General features: G+C 36.7%; 1 protein-coding gene across 1 annotated transcript in view; it reads right to left on the bottom strand.

Annotated features, from left to right (window-relative positions):
* Positions 1–234: 234 nt before the first annotated feature.
* LOC129726106 (kelch-like protein 18) overlaps positions 235–24,587 on the bottom strand; it is a 205,762-nt gene continuing 181,409 nt past the window's right edge. The window contains exon 14 of the transcript XR_008728241.1: positions 235–1,855. The gene's annotated coding sequence lies outside the window, so the exon portion shown is untranslated. The remainder of the gene's footprint in view (positions 1,856–24,587) is intronic.

Here is a 24,587-nt window from a genome sequence, read left to right as displayed (position 1 = left end):
CTGAATTCGTTCCTAATTCAACTGTTTCATATTTTTGTCATTATTTTTTAACTGCTTAACTGATTTGGGGAGTAGCGAGTGATTGAAGATTTTTAATATAAGTTTTACACAATACTTGGTAAAAACGGCAATTGTCAAAAGGGATGTTCAAAATTGATTACATTTAATATCATGTTGGTATGAGCTTGTCGGTGCTTTAGGAAATTCTCAATCTTTTAGACTGTCATGACAAACCATTGTTAGATTTCTGTCTTGCATGCTGATTGACGCTTGGTATTTTAAACAAACATTGCATATTTTATCCTTCCTACCACAATATTATTGAAAAATTGAAATGACTTGAATAAAAACATAATTTACGCTTTTATAAATTATTAGGATATTATGATGAATTATATAAATTGAAGAACAAGAAATGTATTTAATAAAGTATAATTGATTTGCTCCCTAAACTATAGCGAAGCCTAAAAATGTGAAACATTTTGAAAAATAAAAATTACTTTCGCTTTTACGCTGTACTCCGATTGGTTACATTTTTATTTTGGTTAGCTACACGCAAAAATTGGACTGTGCGTAACCACATCAATATTGCGTTTTTCTAGAGCAATTTCTGTACTGTTTCGAAACCGGTACAACGGAAGTGTGTTGTTCATAACGCATTTGGTGCTCTAGCGAATGTTCAATGTATTTGACGGCTCAAAATCGAAACACTTTTGAAGTATCAACCGGTGCCAGTATTGCCATGATGATTCGTACTGGTATTGGTAATATTTTCCAGAATGCTGCTATCGTCAAAGCAGTGCAAGCAGTAATCACTATTGATGATTTTGGCGCTGACTACACAGTACCAAAAAATGAAATTTACAACTAATACAAATGAAAGCACATAACGATTTCTAGCACATAAAGTGAAAAACATATACAATTTCACACCGTTAATAATGCACAATACAGAATCGTTTTAAGCCATGTAAATTTGTACATTAATTGATATAAACTTAAAACTTCGAACATAAATATGCATGCAAATTCACAATATATTCATTTACTTTGCATGTGAATATAATGCCACACGGAATATTACATGGTTTCCAATGCTCCATTTATGTGCATTTAAAGTAATGTAAATTTTTTTACTGTGTAGGTTAACGAAAATATGAACTGATCGGTTCACTATCATGAATCCGGTCATTCAAAAACATCATCGAATCCAGAGTTGCCAATACAATTTTAAATTAAACTGAAAAAATGCAGAAGAAAACACAGGAAAAAACTGGCATTCCATATAAATATACAAAATACCAAAAAAAAAGTTGAAGAGGTTGTTTATAAGACACGACCGCAGAGGTAACGTAGAATACGACAGCCTGTATTATTTCAATGTCTTTCTTGAAATAGGTTTGGGAATACACTCAATTGGGGTTAATTAATTTGATAGTCTCTTTGCTCCAGATGACGTTTACCTCTGTAGCCGTATCCAAAACAATAATTGTTGGGATCTTTCTTTCCAGTCGGTGCTGCACAATAGTTGTAATTAATTCACTTCTGAAAACCACTTCATTTCCGTAGCATAACAAGTGTGACCGCATTGAATCTATACTATCAGATACTATATATTTTCCCTCTCTCTAGCTTTCAACCACTGACTGAGTACCCGAGTAGAAATATGTTCACACAGGGTGCCACATCTCCCTTTCTCTCAAAGATCAGAATGATCCGCATTCACGATGTAGTCATCGAATTTTGGGGGGCGACGACAAACACGCTTTGGCCGAGATTCCAAGCAGCGCTCCTCAGGCGTGACCACGGGTGTGGCTGCGGATGCCGAGTCCTGGGCAGGGTCCTGTGGATAATCCTGTGGAAGAGAATTATGTTCTGGTGACAGAGTAGGTTCATCCGAAGAACTAATTTTCTTCAAATGTGCCGAATTCCGATCGTAAACTTTGCCTGTCTCTTCATTCTGGATAGTCATTCGAGATCCCGTCTTCTTGATAACGTCATACTTCGTAGAGCCGTAGGTTGTGCACAGCTAATTCCCCGGAGTTAAGTTCTGCATGATAACCTTATCCCCTTCCTTGATTGTTGACTCTGTTGCTTTCCGCTTAGCATTCTCCCGTTCGCCTGCTTTAAACTTCAAATACTAATCCCTATCTCTGAAATCTTCACTCGGCGGAGCCGTTTCAATGTCCTTCAGAAAAGGTATCTTGGTCCTTATAGTTCGACCCATGAGTAGTTCCGTGGGGGTTTTTCCGGTGACCGAATGGGGGGTCGAGTAATACATCGTCAGGTATTCTTCTAGATCCTGTTTCCAGTTACATTTAAGCGCGCAGCTAATTTGCAGCCTTTTCAGCAACGATCGGATTTGTCTTTCGACTTCCCCATTCTGTTGCGGCCAATATGGTGTAGAATAATTAAGGGCAATTCCACTCTGCTTACAATAATCCCCGAAATCCGAGCTCAAAAGCTGTCTTGCATTGTCCAACGTGATAGTTTGAGGAAAACCAAGTCGACGGAAAATTGGTCGCAACCTGTCAACTGTGTCCTTTGCTGTTATGTGCCTCATCACCTCCACCATTTTATAACGACTGAAATAGTCGATAATGACTAGTAAGTAATCGATGCGTCTTGAGCTGCCCGACAGATCAGACGTATTTTCGGTTGCTTGTGGACTGGTCTTTGACTGCCTATAGCTTCAAAGTTTGTGTTTTGTCAGTGTGTCTTTTAAAGATTACCTGGAAGTTAACTTACATCAGTCTTTCTAAAGACTACCTATTTCTTTCTTTCTCAATACTTGCAATTTGATATTATTTTTGAACTTTTTTCGTATCACCTGAAATGGCAGGACGAAAAAAGAAACCACGCATCGCTACGGGGAGGAAAAGAGAGACATCTCTTTCTGAAACTAGCTTATGCAGTGAAAATTTATATGATATTCTGCCTGAGCAAGAAGCCGGCGAAATTGAACTGTTCGAAAGTAAAACTATTCAAAGCGAAATTTCTGTAAAAAAGGAGAAAGTTCCACCTATTGTGGTAACTATTGCTTCTGAATTTAATATTTTCAAAAGAGAACTTTCTACGTTTCTCTCCGACGTGAAAGTTACTTATCAAATTGGCCGAAGAGGCGAATGCCGTTTACTGGCCCAAACATTGAAAGATTGGAATCGTCTTATTCAGTATTTAACTGAAAAGATGTATAAATTTTTTACATATGATACGAAGAGCGCCAAGCCGTTCAAGGTCGTATTGAAAGGTCTCACCAACGATCAAACCGTTGATGAGATCAAAATTACTTTGACAGAATTACTTGGTATAGCCCCTACCCAAGTAATTCTGATGAAACAAAAATCACGAGGCGAAAACAGACAGCGAACCGGAATTTCCCTTGTAAATTATTTAATTCATTTTAACCGCAGTGAGGTTAATAACTTAAATTTTTTTGAAAAAGCACATGCTTTATATAACGTGCGTGTAAAATGGGAATTATATCGAAAGTTTGGCGGAGGTGAAAAGCATATTACCCAATGCCGTGTTTGCCAACGTTATGACCATGGTTCAAAGTTTTGTAACATGGACCAAAAATGCCTCATTTGTGGAGACTCTTCTCACAAAAAGGACACATGTCCTGTGAAAGAGAGTAAAAATTTTCGCTGTGCGAATTGTAACGGCAACCATATGTCGAATTTTTATCAATGCCCAGTCCGTTTAGCAATTGTTAAGGCAAGGTAAACAAAATTCAAAACAAAATTCTCCAAGCGTACCAGTGACGCATAGTTTACCTACCTTTGCATACCCGTTTGACTTATGCACAGGTTACAGGTAGTTCGAACATTATACCGCCTAGTGTTGGTAGTTCGAAAATGACCGTTAATATGGGTAAGCAAAACACGGTAGAAAATAATTATACACCTATTACTCCAGCTGATATTGCTGCCGAAAATATTTTTTCTAATGTCAACTGCCTGGGGCCTATTACGGCAGGTAAACTTTCTTTTTTGCAACAGGCAATGTTTGATCTTATGAACGCCATGTTGCAGGCAAAATCAATGTTTGAAGCCATTCAAATAGGCACAAATTTTACTATTAAAATTGTTTCTAATTCAAAATTTAGCAATGATTTAAAATAAAACCATCTTAATTTTAAATTGGAATGCTCGCTCATTGAAGGCCAATGATAATGAGCTTTTTAATTTTTTCAAAGGTAAATAATGTGCATATTGCAATTATTACTGAAACATTTTTGAAACCTAACATCAAATTAAAATATGATCCCAATAACGTGGTTCATAGATATGATAGGATTCAGGGTTCCGGTGGTGGAGTTGCAATTGTTATTCATCGCCGAATCAAACATCGTGCTCTTCCCCATCTTGAGACGAAAGTTATTGAAACTTTGGGAATTGAAGTTCAAACTGAACTTGGGATCTTATTTTTTGCCGCAGCATATTTACCATTTCAATGCACACGCGAGCACAAAAATTATTTTAAAGGTGATTTACAGAAACTCACCAGAAATCGTTCGAAATTTTTTATAATCGGCGATTTTAACGCTAAACATCGTTCATGGAATAATTCTCAAAGTAATTCCAGTGGCAAAATTTTATTCAATGATTGTTTTTCAGGATACTATTCTATTTTGTCTCCGAATAGTCCTACATGCTTTTCTTCTGTAAGAAACCCTTCAACAATTGATTTGGTGCTTACAGATCAAAGTCATGTATGTAGTGATTTGATCACACATGCTGACTTTGATTCTGACCATCTTCCAATAACTTTTTCTTTATCACATGAATCAGTTTTAAACCCTATGAGCTCTGTTTTTAATTATAACAAGGCTAATTGGGAAAGATACAAAACTCATGTTGAGAGAAATTTCAATAATGATCTTGATTTGCAAAACGAAGTGAATATTGATTCCGCTTTGGAAGCATTAAAATGTGCAATTGTTGATGCCAGGAATTATTCTGTTCCAAGGGCTCAAGTAAAATTTGATTCACCAATAATTGACGAAAATCTTCAACTTCTAATTCGTTTGAAAAATGTCCGCAGACGTCAATATCAACGTTCTCGTGATCCTATTTTTAAAACTATTTATAAAGATTTACAGAAAGAGAATAAACATTGATTTACTCTTCTGAGAAATCAAAATTTTGAGACTAAAGTTGAAAAATTGAAACCATATTCAAATCCCTTTTGGAAGCTGTCAAAGATTCTTAAGAAACCTTCAAAGCCTATTCCAGTTTTAAAAGATGGTGAACGTTTTCTTGTATCCAATGAACAAAAGGCTCAAAGACTTGCTCAGCAGTTTGAGAGTGTTCATAACTCAAATTTGAATTTTGTTAGTCCAATTGAAAATGAAGTCACACGTCAATTTGATTTAATTTCTTCCCAGATTTTTTTACCTGCAGAAATAATTGAAACTAACTTGAATGAGAATAAATCAATTATTAAAAATTTCAAAAATATGAAAGCACCTGGTGACGATGGAATCTTTAACATACTAATCAAAAATCTCCCTGAGAGCACAATGAAATTTTTAGTGAAAATTTTCAATTGCTGCTCCAAAATTGCATATTTTCCCAAATTATGGAAAAATGCAAAAATTACTCCAATTTTAAAACCGGATAAGAACCCAGCTGAAGTTTCAAGTTATCGACCAATCAGTTTGCTTTCTTCAATAAGAAAACTGTTTGAGAGAATTATTCTTAACAGAATGATGTCACACATCAACGAAAATTCAATTTTTGCAAATGAATAGTTTGGATTTCGCCATGGGCATTCCACAACTCATCAATTGCTCAGAGTTACTAATATGATACGAGCTAACAAATCTGAAGGTTATTCCACTGGAGCTGCTCTTTTAGGCATAGAAAAAGCATTCGACAGTGTTTGGCATAAAGGTTTGATTGCGAAATTGCAAACTTTTCATTTTCCAATTTTCCTAATCAAAATTTTAAAAACTATCTTACTGATCAAACTCTGCAGGTTGTCTATCAGAATTCAAAATCTGATAGATTTCCTGTCAGAGCAGGTGTACCTCAAGGTTCAGTCTTGGGTCCAGTCCTGTACAGCATATTCACTTCAGATCTTCCTGATTTGCCTCCAGGATGCACAAAGTCATTGTTCTGCCATGACACAAGCATTTCCGTAAAAGGAAAAAGTCTTCGTGTCATATGCAGTCGATTGCAGAAAAGTTTAGATATTTTTTCTTCCTACTTGCAAAAGTGGAAAATCTCTCCCAATGCTTCTAAAACTCAAATGATATTTTTTCCGCATAAGCCTAGGGCTTCTTTCCTCAAGCCAAACAATAATCACGTTGTCAAGATGAATGGGGTTATTTTAAGTTGGTCCGACAAGGTTAAGTACTTGGGACTAATTTATGATAAAAACTTATTTTTAAAGAGCACATTGAGAGTATACAAGCCAAGTGCATCAAATATACGAGATGTTTATATCCTCTCATTAACAGGAATTCTAAACTTTGTTTAAAGAACAAACTTTTGATTTACAAACAAATTTTTAGACCAGCAATGCTTTATGCTGTACCGATCTGGTCAAGTTGCTGTTCAACAAGGAAGAAAACGCTCCAAAGGTTTCAGAATAAAATTCTGAAAATGATTTTAAAGCGTCCTCCTTGGTTTGGTACACTCGAATTACATAGACTTACTGGTGTTGAACCATTAGAAGCTATGTCAAATAAAATTATTACCAATTTTCGACAAAAATCGTTGCAATCCTCAATTGCTACGATAAGCTCTCTTTATAGCCAATAAGTTAGCAATTAAGTTAGTTGTAAGTTTACTTCCCCTTTTCTGACAAGTAGGTTTAAATCCCTACGAATGATAAGTCCTAATTGCGAAAGCAAACAAATCCTAACAATTAAAATTACAAATTTCTAACAGTGTTGAGAAGTCACCATTTGTGATTGGACACACATACTCATTATTTACTAATATTTATCATAAATACTTGAGCTACTAACAAATCCCCCCTAAAAAAAAAAACTAGTAAGTAATCATTGCTCGGCAAAGGTCCAAGGAAATCTATGGCCAAATCTGTCCAAGGCTCCATAGGCAATGATCTTCGATGCATCGGTTCTGGTCTTTGTGGCAACCCAACTAAACGGCATCCTTCACACGTGGCAACCCATTTCGAAATTTCTCTGTCCATCCCTGGCCACCAGACTCTCTCGCGTAGTCTTCGTTTCATTGCTGATTCTCCCGGATGACCTTCGTGTGCGAGTTGTAAGAATCGTTCCCTAAGGCATGTTGGAATTACCATCTTGTTGCCTCTTACGACCACTTCTCCAACAAAGCCAAGTTCATTTTGAAACGGTTCGTACGCTTCAAGCTCCATATTTGTCCAAACTCCACTACCGAGAGCTCCTCGGACCAACGTCGATCATTGGTCGTAGCGTTTTCAATCTCATTGATGTCAATTGCAGTCGACTCTAAGATTGCGAGGATTAGAAACTTCTCATCGGATTGCGCATTATCGATCGGAGTAGGTTGATGCTTGGTCAACCTAGAAAAAGAATCAGCGATATTTGCTAATCCTTTTCGGTATTTGACATCAAACGTGAACGATTGCAATCGAAGAACCCATCTCTCTATACGAGAGCATGGGCGCGATGTAGGCGAGAAAATGGCTCCTAGCGGTTTATGATCCGTTTCGAGTTCAAATCTGCGGCCTACAAGGTAAACGGCAAACCGTTCTACTGCCCAAACAAGAGCTAGAGCCTCCTTTTCTGTTTGGCAGTATCGCTGCTCTGTAGACGTCAAACTTCTGCTTGCATAGGAGATTATCCGTGGATTCGAGTCGTCAGTAACATGTGCAAACTGCACCAACACGGCACCAAGTGCAACAGGAGATGCATCTGCTACAACTCTGGTGCGCATGCCGGCATCGAAAAATTTCAACTGCTTAACATCGCTGATCATATCCTTCAACTTCAGGAAAGCTGTTTCATGGACATCAGTCCACTGGAACGTAACTCCATGATGCGTCAGTAAACGAAGAGGTGCAGATATCGTTCCTAGTTCAGGCAAAAATCGTCCAACGTAAGTGGCCAAGCCTAAAAAACTTTTAAGCTCCTCAGCGTTTTTCGAAGTTTGAAAAGCTTTTAGTGCCTGAACTTTGCTCTCCGCGGGTCGGATTCCTTGGCTGGAGATATAGTGACCTAAAAAATCTAGTTCCATAACTTTGAAAAGACATTTCTTCGTGTTAAGCAAAACATTATGATTTCTTAAAACATTCAAAACTTTGTTCAAGCATCGATCATGTTCTGCTTCATCCGCACCGAATACAATAATGTCGTCAATAAAATTGATACAGTTCTGGCAACTTGCTAGTAACTGCTCCAGAATTTTTTGAAACATTTCTGGCGTACAAGAGACCCCGAACATCAGGCGTTTGTATCTGTACGTTCCGTGATGGGTAATGAAAGTAGTAATTGCCCGTGAAGTCTCATCTAATTCAATCTGATGAAAGGCTTCTTTTATGTCCAATCTGGAAAATAACTTCGCGGATTTCATCCTGGGTAGAAAGTCGTCAATTGTTGGCATGAAATGATATTCTCGTTTGATTGCGCGGTTTGCCATTCGCATATCAACACAAATTCTCAATTCACCGTTGTCTTTAACAAGGACTACCAATGGTGAAAGCCAATCACTATAGCCGGTAACTTTTTCGATAATATCAGCTAATTCAAGCTGATCCAGTTTCTCCTCTATTCTCCCAAGCAAAGCAATAGGTGGCCTTCTGGCATGTTGAGCCACCGGTGTTACGGATGTATCGATCGGAATGCGAAGCTTGATCCCTTTCATTTTGGGAAAGGGCGTAGAGCTGTTAATCTTTATTTTACATACGTTCATATCTTCCTCATGTAACTATAAAAAATATGAAAAATAATCTCTTACCTCGAATACTCCATTCTCCGGAATCGGAGGTCCCAGTCTCAGCACGTTCAGTTCCCGTGTTGTCTTTTTACGAAGGAGGGGTTGATTCCCGCCCTTGATTACGTAGAACCGTGCTTCTCCATTGGTCTGATGATCGACTCCATTAACTTCGACCGTTGCTTCGAACATACCCACTACATCCATTGGCTTACAATCCTTTCCGTATCCACGGAGCTTGTGGTCCACCTGCTTCGTCGCATTTTGAATGGCGATGCCTCGTAATTTCAGCCTGTCCCATGTGACGTCGTCGATTATATTCTTGTTGCAACCGGAATCGATGAGTGCTTGCATCATAACTCCACCAACTTTAAGCCAAATGAACTCGTCACCGTCACCAATCGAGAAGATAAAACTCTGCAACTCTCCATCGTCCTTCTTAGTTTCTTCTGAGAGTCCTTGTCCATCCACTGGTACTGCTCTGATCCTTTGGAAAGTCGGCTTAACAGGTTTGTGCGATGTTGATATATGATATGTCGATCGCGCTTGTAACGCTTTACACTTTTTGTAAAAGTGACCAATGCGCTTACACTGGTTGCATGGTTTATCACGAGCTGGACAAATCTTATCATTGGCCAAATGTCCTCTTCAGCCACAACGAGAACATTCCTGAGCCCGGTTCGATGGTGGTGTGTACAATCGATTGACTTCTCCTGTGATCATCGTTTGTGACTGCCCAGAAGGCCCAGCTAGTACCATCTGACTTGCTTGGTATTTAACTGACTGATGGGAAGCAACGATTTTAAAGACATCGTTCAGAGTGAGTTGGTCTTTCTGGAGTAATTTCTCTCTGAGATCATGCGGAGCCAGAAGTGTGATCTTATCAATAACGCAAATGTCACGACTTTCCTGTTGATTTGTTCCGAAATTACACTTATACGCTTGTTCTCGGGCTCTAAGCATAAATTTTTCCAAATTTTCTCCGGGTTCGGGTTTCAACGTCCAGAAAATATTTCTTTCCATGGATTCATGGTGTTTGGGAGCGAAATATTCGTCAAGTTTCGTTAATGCCACTTTGTACGGGTCAATGCCTTTTTCTTCATCCTCTTCTACGTCCGCATTTGGAATAGCTTAAAAAACCTTGACCCAAGAAAAACAATGTAAGCTAGCCGGTAAATGAAAGCAATTAGCAAACAAATTACCTCTTGAACGTCGGGTCCTACTTTTGCCAGGAGGAAAAACTTCAGTTTTGTTTTGTTCTTTTCATCACTGGCCCGTACAACATAGTCAAAATTTCTCTTCCACCTCATCTACTGAGCTCGAATCTCACTCTGAGGCAGTGGTTTGAAAAGAAAAGGCATGATCTCCCAGCGATCCATAATCCTAGAATAATAACACAATGTTATATTTTTTTTATCCGTTTGAACATTTTTTTTTTCAAACTTAATACTCGAGTCATATTGAAAAAGGCAGCCTTTTTCAGTTCCTTCCAATATCCAAAAATCAAATCGAAACGGCATTAAAGCCTCATTTTCCGGTATTGAAACAACATTTTCCGGCATTGAAGCCAACGGCATTGAAGCCATCATTCTCCGGCATTGAAGCCAACGGCATTTAAGCCACCATTCAATATAACTCTAATAGCTAGTCAAATCAAAACATACCTGTCGGCTTTTGTTGTGAAAAAATAACCTCAAATCCGTGGCAGCTGAATACGCTCTAATCGATATCCAGTTTTTTTTATTATTATTATTATTGGCTGTTGATCCCATCCTCGTCAGCCACTGTTGGGATCTTTCTTTCCAGTCGGTGCTGCACAATAATTGTAATTAATTCACTTCTGAAAACCACTTTATTTCCGTAGCATAACAAGTGTGACCGCATTGAATCTATACTATCAGATACTACACGCAAAACTTTTCCTTATTACTTTAAAAGCAATAGCGCAAAATTACCTTTTAGGTAACAAATCCATTACTTAAAAAGCAATAAAATTCTTCCCCAGTTAAATAACAACACATACTGTGATATATTTAGCACGTGTTATGAGAGTACGACTATCTAATAATGGTCGTTTCAACCACATGCAACGTTTTTTCTGTCGAAAAATGCTCCCTTTCCACCTCAAGTCAAAAAAAAAATCACACACCTTCGCATAAGTTGCACATGTTACAAGTTTTTTCAATCTCCAATTCATCCGGTGGGCGTGTATTAGTTCGCTCGTTGTATGCATACGGAGTAGCGAAAAAATAAGACAAGAGCTGCCAAGCAACATTTTCCCCGTCATAGAGTATGCAAACGTTGATGATGATGATGATGATGATGATGATGGTCCCACCTCATACCCCTACATCGGTTTGAGCTGGACGATTTATCTATATGAGATATTTTTAAAAACATGCAATGTAACCAGTTGGCAAACAAATAACGGACTGGTTATTAATTTCAGACATAGTAACCCTTCAAATGAATACCAATAATTAAAAAAAAAATTTGACGGATTTCCAATCCAAGGCTCATTCAGAACGTTTCCAACCCGAAAATTATCTGGACTTGATTAGGAATTGAACCTAATGTTTAAGAGCGTGCACTAATCAGAATTGGTTCTAGATAACGATCTAGAACTACGAGAGAGATCCAATGATACTATAGTTCTCGATAACGAGCTCTACAGATCACAGGCAAACTCAAGCCTCTTCAGTTTTCGCTCCAAACCCTATTTAAAATTGTGAAAACAGATGAATTGTTAAAAAGAAAGTGAAATAATTTAGAAAATATTACAAGCCAAAAAGCAATTTGTCAACCCGATATGCTTTTTGTTTCCATTTCAGGGGTTTAAACCTGATGTACTCATATCAAGATTGTCTATGTCAGTCTCCGCGCGCGTGACTCAAACATGTGTAGCCGACTCTTTTTTTTTACTCTACTATTTAATATTATATAACTATATTCAAACAAAAAATCCATCATCATCAATGAACATAATAACTTAATGTACCAAATAAATTAAAAAAAAAATATTTCAATTTTACAATCTTCTTTATAAATTTACAAAAAATCTATGCTGTCTACAAAACAGACTTTATGTGTGAAATGCAAAGCCGTTTAAACTCTGCCATTGTTGCTGCACGTTTTACTTGCCTGGGCATCGAATTGAAAAAGTTTATTCCTATGTACAACAGAGAGTTCTGTGATCTTCCAAAAAGAAAATTTTGTGTTCTGGCATCTTCCGCGTTTCTAGTGTTGTACCTGTGCAAATCTCTTCCTCTATCAATCCGGTCACACAAATATCGAGGCAACATATTATTAAAAATTTTATATAGAAACACCATTGTCAAAAAATATACTCTTTGCTTCACAGAAAGCCATCGCAATGCGTCCAGCATAAAACTCGAGGAAGTGTATCTATTACATTTTAATATTAATCGCATAATTCTATTTTGTAAACGTTGCAATCTCAATATTTGCGTATTGTTTGCCAGGAATAAAATGGATGAGCAGAAATCTATATGTGGTGAAATAATTGACTTGTACAACTGAATTTTACTTCTAATAGTCAATTCATCCTTTAACCGGCACAAGACACCGTATTTTCTGGCCATTTTTTTGATGACATTATCAATGTGAGACTTAAAAGTTAATCTGTCATCAATAATTACTCCAAGATACTTTATTTCATTTACACGATCAATCGTCTCACCATCAATTTCAATATTTACGTCTAGTCTGGAGTTGGCTGAAGAAATTATCAAAAACTTTGTCTTACTAATGTTTAACTTTAGTTGCTTAAATTTTAACCAATTCGCTAGATAATGTTAATCTTGGTTTTGAAGTGCTACAACATCAAGCGGATGCTTCGCTGCAATGAACAGAACAGTGTCATCAGCGAATAAATTAACATCACAGAACCGTAAAACTCGCTTCATGTCATTAATGTAAATAATGAATAAAATGGGCCCTAGAACACTTCCTTGCGGTACACCAAGTGTATTAGCAATGGAATCCGAATCAAAATCGTTGAAACGAGTCTTCTGAGTTCTAGCGCACAAATAGTTTTCAAACCATTTGTATGCTGTCCCTACGATACCAAAGCGCTCCAATGTTTGTAACAATAAGGACCTAGCAATTGTTTCAAAAGCGCGTTTTAGATCCAAAAACACCGCAAAAATAGTTTCTTTAGCCTCGATTTTTTCTTTCCATTTTGCTAACACCAGATTCAAAGCAGACTCACAAGAGTGACCCTCTCGATAACCTGATTGCTCTGGGATTAGCAAGTTATTACTATTTAAATAATTCATCAGCTGGCCTTTTACAACAAGTTCTAATATTTTCTCTAATGTGTGCAACATGTTAATGGGACGGAACTCTTCGGCTTTATTCGTCCCAGTAATCTTGGGGATAGGAACCACAAGAGATTCCTTCCAAACTTCAGGCACGTGCCCCGTTTGTAATGATTCATTAACAAGGTCCAGCAGGTTGTGTCCAATAACATAAAAGCAATCTTGTATTACTTTTGCGTTGACATTGTCGATACCAGCCGATCTTTCCAAAGAAAAACAAATATCTTTCAACTCTGCAAAAGTAATAGGATGAAAACCATCAAAGCTACAGTTATTATTGATCGGCTGTGTTATCTCGTCCGGTTCATTGACCAAATCAATGCTTTGATTGATCGATTGAACACTATCAACGAAATAATTGTTGAATTTCTCTGCTATTACTCGCGCTGATTGTTCTCTCAAACCGTCAAATGTTATGGATTGCGGAAAATGATCTTTAATTTTTCATTAATGTTCTTAATATTTTCCATAACTCTTTGCTGTTATTTTGATGTTGATCGATCTTCCTCTGTATATATTCACAACGGGCCTTTTTCAAGGCGCGTGAATATAAATTACGCGCTACAGTGTACCTATTCCAATCATTGTTATCGTTACTTCGGCAAAATTGTTTGTACTTTTTATCTCTTTTACGTTTTAAACGTAAAAGATCCAAAGAGTACCAGCTGTTCGATTTATCCGATTCTATATATTTTTCAAAAACTAGACTACTGGTACACTCTTTCAGCGTATTGGTGAGAACAGCTGCTTTATTATTCAAATCACCAGTTATTGGGAGAAAATCAAAGCTTCTCAAAACAAGCTGAGACAATGCCTGTTTTGAATATCTATTCCAGCACTTAATTTTTACCTTTTCATCACGGTTTCGATCATTCTTCATCAAAATACAAATTGTCTCATGGTCTGAAATTTTACAATCGGCCTCTGTAACAGAATGAACGTTGTCAAAATTGGCAAACACGTGATCAATTAATGTACGCGAATGTCTGGGAATTCTCGTAAATTCTGAAACCGTTTGTGTTAAATTGTAAAAGTTAGCTAACTGCTTCAATTGATTCGAATTTGGATCATTCAACCAATCAATATTGAAATCTCCAGCAATGGCATTTAATTTGTTTAAATCAACGAAGTTATCCCACCAGTTATCTAATATTTCTTAAAAACGCTGGTTACTTGAACTAGGGGAGTGATATAAAAGTCCGAAGTTTCCAATCGTCATGCCTCCTTCAACTGAAATTCCAAGGAACCAATTGTTTTCAACAGATTCGTTTGATAGAATGTTGAATGTTACTGATTCCTTGGCGTAAATAGCAACAACACCAGTATGTCTGGAATGCGAAAGGCAAAAAGCAACTTTGTATCCCGGAAAACTATACTGATCAAATGCATCAGCATCTACTATATGAGTTTCGGTTATAAATACTAACATTGGACGTTTTGTTTCCACAAGATGCCGCAAAGCAACATAATTTGTAGATAAACCAGCAATATTCAGATATAATGTTTCTAACTTCCTCTCACATTGCGATTCTTTTAGCTGCTATTTACTAAAAAAGTAGGAGGGTGGTATTCAAGACACGACCGCATGACGTTGGACTACGGTATTCTTATATTCCATTAAAACAAATAGTAGAGAGAATTGCAACTCTAGTATTTGCTGCAATTTTATCTAACAGTGCATTTCTGGATGCTGAGACGTTAAAACGTTATAAATAATAATATATACTAAAAGAATGGATATCTTTTATTTAATCGCTGTCATTTCATACATATTCGAATCAACCCTTTGTTTGCTGCACTACCAAGACAATCATTTAATTGAGCGAATTGGTAAAATTTTCCTATCTAAGCAAAAAGCAAACTTTACGAAACTATCTGAAATTGGAGCCCAGCACGATTCAACCGAAAATTTTAAATTTGAAAATTGTTTGACATTTAATCGATAAAACTCATGCTAGGTTAGTTCCAGCCCAGCATATAACTTCATGTATTTGAAAAAAAAAACGTTTGGTTCAATAACTCAATATAGCAAGAGCTCAATCACACGTTTTTCGGTAGTTGTTATCAAGGTTTGGGCGAGTGACAGGAAAATATCTTAACTTCTTCAGTTGTGATTTAGAGCATTTCTAATTGTTTTGTTATTTTTCACGATAGCGACAAGTTTTTTTCTTTCTCTGTGTGCGAGAAACAAAATCAAAACCGCGCACCGAGAAACAAAAACGAAAATTTAATGAATGCTCATTGAGAAAACTTGCAACTCTTTTTACCAATAACTTATGATACTCAAAAGAACCCGTTTTGATCTAAATCAAATTTCTAGTAAATAAGTGTTGATCATTCATAGGTAGTAATTTTTCCTCGATGAATAAAGACTGGCTGAAGAAGTTAAAATCGCTGCTGTAAAATCAAATTCACAACTGTGTTCGTTAAGACGTTTTAATATTTTCAATAACAATAATAATCTTCGATAAACACCCGCTATAGTTATTCACACACATGCTATAACTATCTAATCACGCGTTAAAACTATTCATACACACGCTGTAGCTATAGCTATCCATACACACGCTATTCCTCTCCATACATCCGATACAACTATCTATACACACGCATAAGCTATTCAACCATGTGCTATTACTATCCATACATACGCTATAACTAATCATTACACACGCAGCAGCTATCCACACACAAGCTATAACTACCCGTACACACGCTGAAGATATACACGCAATAGCCATAATATGCTACACATGCTAGTGTCTTACACACGCTATAGCTAGCCATACACACGCAACAGCGCCATCCCTATCATCGCAAATGTCATGGCAATACAGATGCACATACGCTATATGTGCACACTGCACACACACCCAACGTTTTCACCCAACGATATCTGAATTGGATTACCGCTAGTGGGGTCCAACTCAGATCGAAGGAGCACCGAACTGAATGAAGAAATGCAGCTTCCCACTACCTCCGCCGCTGCTGCCTGATACCACCGCTCTGGTTCTGCTGCAGCTCAGTTTGGCCGCTGGAATCAGCCACCGCTGCTGATTATACAAGACCGACCTGGTGGCCTTTCACTTGTTAACTGATGACTGCTATGAGACGACACAGGCTATTATATAGCCCAAAGCAAAAATCCATCCGCGAGCAAACAAGAAGCGAGCTTGTGATTGGTTGAATGTGCACGACTTTTAACACAACTTTTAACTAGTTTAGTATCGAAAACATATTTAAATTATTATATGACAATCTTGCGCAATATTTCCCCTATCAATCAAGCCATTGGTGTTTAGAATCTGTTCAGTGGTAACGATAAAAGAAGCATTTTAAAACGGTGTTGAAACACCTGTTGCAGCTACCGAAAGCGAGCTCGTTATTGGTTGAAAGCTGTGAGACTGTTTACAAAGTCAGATCGGTTGTATCCGTTAGTGTCGACTGTGCTTGTGAAGAGAGGTGGTGATTGGTTGCTCGGTATGATTTAGACAATCGATGTGATTAATCAATTTCTCAATAGTGTATCTCGAACAATAGGTTATTTTTGTTACATAAATTCAACCGTAAAAGAATTTCTGATCGGTTGATGCCAAAACCTCGAAATTCTGAAAAGAAATGACTGATATATAAGCGCTCAAAACCTGACCACTTTTCCCTGGTTTTCCCCGGTTGAATTACTAGATTTTCAAATTCAGGTGCCTAACTTCGATATAGACGTTAGTCCAACGTCAAAACATGTTGCTTTTTCTGATGATTTCAAAGACTTGAAATGCGCCTCAAAATGACATCACGATCTGTAAACTGCGTTAGAAAAAAATAAAAACATTCGCTTTCTTGCAAGCTATTTACAGCACATAATCATTGGTTCATGGAAACTCATTTGGACCTGTTTGAATATACAAAACTCGTGCCCTTCCAGAACAATATTCGCAACTTCGGCAACTCTGGTCAGACAGTATTACATATTTCCATTTCAAGTAAACACTGGGAGACGAAACGAAAGTGTTTCTAATTGGACATTTGAGGTTGACGGTTGAGATTCTGATTATGTGTGGATGAAGGGAGACAAAAATGAACCAGATCGTTGCATCAATACAAATGCAGCGAGTGAAGTCTTGCCAACACATGCATTGCGGTGCTTGGCTGTATGTTCTCCTGCAGAAACACATACAAGCGTGTGGCCGTCATAATTTTTATTACTTTTTGTTTGTTACTTTTTGTGTATAATGCGCAGTCATAAGACACAAAAAGTAACAAAAAATTGCCCAAAAGTAATAAAATATTCCCCGTTTGCGTTGGGTGTATATATTTTCCCTCTCTCTAGCTGTCAACCACTGACTGAGTACCCGAGTAGAAATATGTTCACACAGGGTGCCACAATAATGAAATTGAATTGTTTTGTGGCTGTCTTTTGTATCAAGTTGCACTAAGATATCTTAATTTAGGCAGTGGCTACGAAGAGGCTATAGACAAGGGCAAATAGTGCATTCTCCATCTATGATATAACAGTTCAAATAACAACTTTCTGCATTTTACGATAGCGTAGATAATTTTACAACTGATTGCTGCAATTAGTAAGACTTGCGCGAAAAATTATGTGATTCAGGCTCACTAGCACAGAAATTCTTCAGATAAACTTTTAGGTTAATTGTGTTTGTCAATGCCATTTATTGACAAGTGAATATTTTTTCAACATGGCAAATTTTTCATTTAGTTTTGGATGATTTACAGTGATAATTAAATTCTACATGACGTGATTTATTAGCAATTATGTATATATGAAAATTTCAATCGCTATACGCTAGCCACACACGCTATATAGCAAGCCACACATGCTATAAACTATATAGCATATATAGCGAGCCACGCACGCTAGCCGCACGTTATATAGCAAGCCACACACGCTATATAGCAAGCCACGTACGCTATATAGCAAGCCACGCACGCTAGCCACACACCTTATATATTAGGGACATACGCAACAGATATTCACACACGTTATGTGCACACACCCTATATATACATACGCTGGATGATGGTGGCTTCTCAAACCACCTGGCGGTGCGAGTCTCTTTCAGTTTCGGGTTGTATTTGCCCAACGATATCTGAATCGGATTACCGCTGGTGGGGTCCAACTCAGATCAAAGGGAAGCCGAACTGAAAGAGGTAAGAACTGCAGCTAACCACTAACACCGCCGCTGTTGCTCGATGCTAATCCACTTCGCCTACTGCCATCGGTGTTGATGTCTGCTGCTGCTGCCTGCTGCTAGTAAACTGATTTGCTTGAGAAGAAACAGTCTCTTATATAGCCCGAAGAGTGCATTCCCGGCTAACTAGGTACTCCATTCTGTCGTCTTTTTTAGGGAAAGGCAGCAAGCGACCAATCAAAAGTTGACATTTGCGTTTCGACAATGTTCAACAATTTTCAATATTACAATAGTTTGAGCAAAATTGGACAATTTTTGTGACGCTCTCGATGTTTTCGGTTTTGAAATTGGATTCCTGTATTTAAATTGGGTCCCTGTAATTGTTGCCGTAAAACGTATTCTACGTCAAAAAATAAATTGTGAAAGAGCTTTTCTGTGATGGTTACTGAATCAAATATAAGTTTAAAATACAGTAACTTCGAGCTTACATTTTGTTGCAACTTAAACTCCTGGGATTTGATCAATATCGACAATGTCAATGATGGAAACGAGAACTTTGATTGTCTAGCTGTCTTATGAATATACGAAATACCGTTAACCACAAAGAAATCATACAGAAATCATCATTCGAAACAAATCGACCTATATTGCAGCCATTCAGGAGCCACTTCGGGTGCTAAAAAAAACGCCTGTAAAACAGATGCAAACTGCTTAAAATAGGTTCGGGGTGATTGGAATAGTGTCCCTCGATTGGTAACTTTAATTGATTATTGTTAAAGTTTGCTACCTTAGTTTTACAATCTGAAAACAAGTTCTGACAGAGAAAAAGATAGAGAACAGATTGATATACTTCTGTTTGAATTTCACCCAACATATTTCGAGTATTTCGTCTCAATACACAGGCGGTTCCTAAAGCTGCTTAGAATATGTTCCCTACCCTAACATCTTTGAGATAGATTGTTTTTATTTTTATATAACATTAACCCATTATTGCATTTTTATTTTTATTTATGATATGATAAAACCTATTTGTTAGTATTAGAAGAAAGCTGAATTTACTTGCTTTTTTTTATCTCAACCATGCAATACAATTCTTAATTTGGCCGTGTTTCGTGCAAAAGATACAATACTGAAAATGTTGTTAAGAATTGCTACAAGACTTATCAATACACAAAATTTACGTTTTAAAAATATTGCCAAACCAGCCGGAGCTTGAGTGTCTAAAAAAACAGGATAAAACTGGCAGATATACAAAAAAACTGGAAGATTTTGGGATTAAACTGTTTGACTGGATCGCTTGGAAAAAACTGGAAGAATCCAGTTTAAACTGGGCAACTCTGAATAACAATTAAAACGACATTGGATTTGTTCCAAACATTTTGCATTCAACGACGATTCTGTTTTTATTCATATGCATTTGGTCCCACGTTACTGGCACCAGCGTTAGTAAATTCTGTTGCACGAGGCTCGCTGTTGGCTGTTTCGGTTGCTGACGGTGATTGGGGTTGCTCGAGCTTTTGATACGCACCAACTCACGAAAGTAACCAGCGGTTTTTTGACACCCCAAAACTGATCGTTCGCCCAAAACCGAAGTCTACCGAAACACTACGATTTTGTGTGTAATATACATATTCTGTTTTCAATCTCTGTAAATGTATTCATTACGCAGCTGTTGCGTTATCCTTTTAATACATTTGTTGTGTAAAAGCCAGAGCATTTGATGTGCGTTTTGAGAGGACACATCGGATGATGTAAGCTTGAACTTTTGCGTGTACAAACAACTCTAATGAAAAACAAGTTTAAGATATCTAATAAACATTAAAATAACGTTTGGAACGAGTTTTGCAAATGACCAGAGACCAGTTATAGAATATTCCTTATTAAGCCCTCGCTTGCCCAAAAAAAGTCCCAGAAGGTCTATTTTGACCAATAATATTTTTGGAGATAACACTAGATCTCGACGTTTTAAGTATTTCAAAGACATTCGGCATAGAAAAAAAGTTTCGAATTTCCCAACTTCATGTATTCCTCCTCCCTTGGTAGATTTTCGAGGGTCAAAAAATCACAACTTTGAGCGCTTTGAGGCACTCCTAAATCATTTCGGATTGAGCTGAAATTTTGCATAGCTGGTTTTTTGGGTCAATAAACTAAATATAGGGGTAAACAGGGTAAGACCGCCCAGCGGGGTAAGACCGCCCACTGTAGTTTTACTACCAAGTTTTATGATAATTGAAAAATTTCTTTAACGTGTCTTTTACAGTATAATGACATAACATTTTGCACCCCTTTTTGTTTTGATAGTGCGCGAACAGTCACAGAAATAATCAAAAACAACCTTTTGACTGGCAACCAGTCAATGCGCTATTGTTTTGCGGCAACGGGACTTAAGGTTTTTCTGTCTAAAAATCTATTGTTTTGTTTGTGAATATACGTTTAATCGCTTGCCTGAACCTGTCTTTTTTCGTAAATATTGAAAGTTGTGAGTAATCATGTAATTTTGACTACTTTTTCGGTGGAATATGAAAATGTTCCACTGGGGGTAAAGCCGCCACGTATACAACTGTTTGTTGTTTTACTTCAAGACCCAAATGGCTCGACACTGCAAAGGGGAACTTTACAGGATCAGTAAAGCAATTTCAAGCCACATAAGACAACGATGTTAATCGACCATTTTCAATTTGGTTGAAGCTTTTCTAGTAATATTTTTTTAACAAGACCTATTTCTGAAAAAAGTAATCTTGTGTAAAATGGTATTAATGAACAAAAATAATTTTAGAGCCAGGACGGTTTATTCGATCGGTATGACGTCTCCGGCAGAGTTAAAAATAGTAGTTTTCTCCTTCCGAAAAAAGTATACACAGTAAAAAAATTCAAAGAAATGATAAAAAATAGAACCAAAAATCAAATTTTTTTAAAGTTTAAAAAAACATGTTTTTGCCTGCAAAATCTGCAAAAGGTAAGCTAAAATTTGATGGTTGTTGGATCGTGGAGTAATAGAAATATTAATAGCTCACATTTTGTAAAGAAAAATTTTTTTGGGCTATTTGTTTGATTGGTATAGAGTCGTTGGTAATTTTGTTCTTCAAAAAAAAAAACAAAAATTTTAAAATTTATAAAAAAATAACAATTGTTATTTTTTTATAAATTTTAAAATTTTTATGTTTGTTACTCTATACATAATAAGTCTTCAAAAAAATCATACAGACAGGATTAATGAGTATTTATTTTAAGCTTTAAGACAGGTATATTATAAATTGAATATATTGAAAAATTATGAAAAATATATTTATTTTGAAAACCACAAAAAGTTACCTAAACATTGTATTGAAATTGGATAATTAAAAAATAAAACAAAGTTAAAACTTAGATTTTTTTCAGATTTTTCACAGTGTATATTTTTTTAAAAAAGAAAAAAAAATACCATCTACAACTTTGCCAAAGACACTATACCGATAAAATCAACCGTTTTGGTCCTAAAAATATTTGTTATCCTCAAAAAATGGTGGGCGATATTACCCTGCTGGTGGGCGGGCTTACCCCGCATGAAAAAAATCTGCACATTTTCAATGACTTTTCAAAATTGAAAAAAAAGCTGGAAAATATGCATAAGTATTTCAGTCCTTATTTTTTGAATGCAGGTATTGAATAGAAGAACCTCTTAGCGAAGAAAAAATGGAATTGCAGCCGCAACTTTTTTTTTTCTATAAAAAAAATCCCTTAAGGTGGCGGTCTTACCCCTACATACGGTTTTTGAAATTCGATGATAAATTTTTTTCCCTAAAATCTTTGCCACCCTATCATATACCTATTTGCTTTCAAATATGTACCTTGGATTGAAATTACGCACATGCAAGTCTACTGTTTGTGATTTAAATAACGTTGAGTTTGATTTTTAACCGGACTTGACCGGATTCCGGAAACATTACCCGGTCCAGGTAGCTCCGTTCTGGTCCAGCCCGGAATGAAATCGGACATTGAAACCGGGAAAACTTCGAAGCGGACTCTCTGGAATTCAGGTCTGATGTCGAATATAAATATTGATATACAGTCAGGTTTTTTTTACGCGTTTTTTTGAACGCGGATTTCTTTACGAGGTTTTTAAGCGGATTTTTGAATTACGCGGTTTTTTTTACAATTTTTTTTTTAAATCACGCGTTTTTTTACGCGGATTTTTGAATTACCGCGGTTTTTTTAAGCGGATTTTTGATTACGCGGTTTTTCACATGGTTTTTTAAGAGGTACGTATCCCCGCGTAAAAAAAACCTGACTGTAAACGAAAAATCGAAGGGGGGCGCCAAAATAAGTTTTCGCCTGCAACTCAAATCAGTCTTCGTCCGCCACTGGTCATTCGTTAACGATATCGTATCTCAGCGTGTCGATCCACCCGAATTAATATCAAAACTCAATTATATGTGCCTTTTAAAAGTTTACGAGTTCGGATTTTGTGTTCTTTAAATCATCAACGAAACAATTATGCTAACTATGAGCCCATTAATAAAATGATGTTAGTGTATAATCAACACTGTGAAGCAATTGACTTTTATCTGTCGAGAACTAAATTAAAACAATATTTCAATTCAACGCGCAATTTAAATCGATAGAAAATAATTATTGTAATAATCCGAATCAAGTAAAGAAACCGTTATTCAATTATGTATAAACTCTTTTTTTTTTCTTTAATACTAGTTGAAGTTAAATTAACATATAGCGTGTAAGTTAGATATAAATATATGTAGTCTACTTTTGTTTGACGAAAATAAATAATAGTTTAATAGTTTGTATGCAAGTAAATTTACACCGACGCAACGGTAGAAAATATTTAATATTGAATGCTCCGTTTAGCTAAAAACTTCACCTGATTCAAAAGTGATTCCAGGAACAGATAGCATTCTCAATTTCTTCGCGTCAAATCGCTGCTACTATTTATCGATTTGATCAAACAACGATGAGTTATCTTGATACAACATGCGATTACCATTAACAGAAATTAGCCGTAAGTAAATATTACTAATTCAAATCAACCAGAAACCGTATCAGTAATGCTCTGTGGTTTATATCTCATTTTCCATATAAAGCATTCAACGTACTCAAACAGACGTAAATCAACAAAAGTTCTTTAATACCTCATTCCAACTAATGTCACGTTGTTTCCGATCTGCAGTATTCTGGTACATACCTACTTAGCATACAGTTCCCTTATCAATGGAGATAGCAAAAATTATGAATGTGTCTCAATTCATTTCCACAGCTAAATGGGAGCATTTCGATACAGACGGAAAAGTTTTTGCAGAAATCTGTTTACACTACCACCTGTCTGCAAACATTACAGATGGTGGCCTGTTGATATCAAGTTTTGTTTGCTGCTGAATGAAACAATGCCAAAAGACCTATCGTTCAATATCAACCTTTATGGAAATTGAATGTATTGGAGTTAGCAAACTGAGTATTTTGCACGGGTGGAAGATTTTTTCAGACTCAAGGGTAATTTCTTAAAAGAGCACATGCAATTTGGTAGAGATTTTATTCGAAGCTTTGTAGTTCAGAAACCTTTGATTGTAAATAAAAACTGTCTGAGAAATTTTGATTACGAAAATTTAAAAACTAACACCTTATTATTATTAACATTTTTTTTTTCCTGTGTGGCTCATCACTGCAACCAGAAACATTAGATCTGTTGTGATATTGCCCAGGTGTTTTCTGTACTTCGCGCTAGATATTATTGGCAGTATCACTATTGAAGTAAGTGATACGCCTAACATTTTTATCCGTACTTGTGTGTTAGTTTCACCTTTCCGTTTCAAGCTTACTGCTCTGCCGTGGGCTATGATTTTGACGTAAGCGCCAAAAGCACAAAATCGCTACAGTAGCGATTTAATTTGAATCCTTCGCAAGTTAACAGAAGCGCTTTATTACGCAATCTGATCTGATAGAATCTGAGTAAATATGATGAAAAACGTACCCCATTGCACAGTGCGGAATCGCTGGCCATCATCCAAAAAAAATTTTTTTCGTTAGCTGTTTCATAATATTTTTCCTTTATTGCTATAACATTCAAGTGTCTAAATTAGTGTTCGGCATCGGACCGGGTAGGGTCCGATCGGACCGGAACCTTCAAAGTTCGATTATTTTCCGGACCGGAACGGAGCCATCCGGACTTCGGAACGGACCGGGTAATGCTTTCCGGACCCCGCACATTTTCGGTGAAA

Source organism: Wyeomyia smithii, chromosome 2, assembly GCF_029784165.1.
Source record: "Wyeomyia smithii strain HCP4-BCI-WySm-NY-G18 chromosome 2, ASM2978416v1, whole genome shotgun sequence".
Lineage (NCBI taxonomy): Eukaryota > Metazoa > Arthropoda > Insecta > Diptera > Culicidae > Wyeomyia > Wyeomyia smithii.
This window is presented reverse-complemented; position numbering and strand designations above follow the sequence as displayed.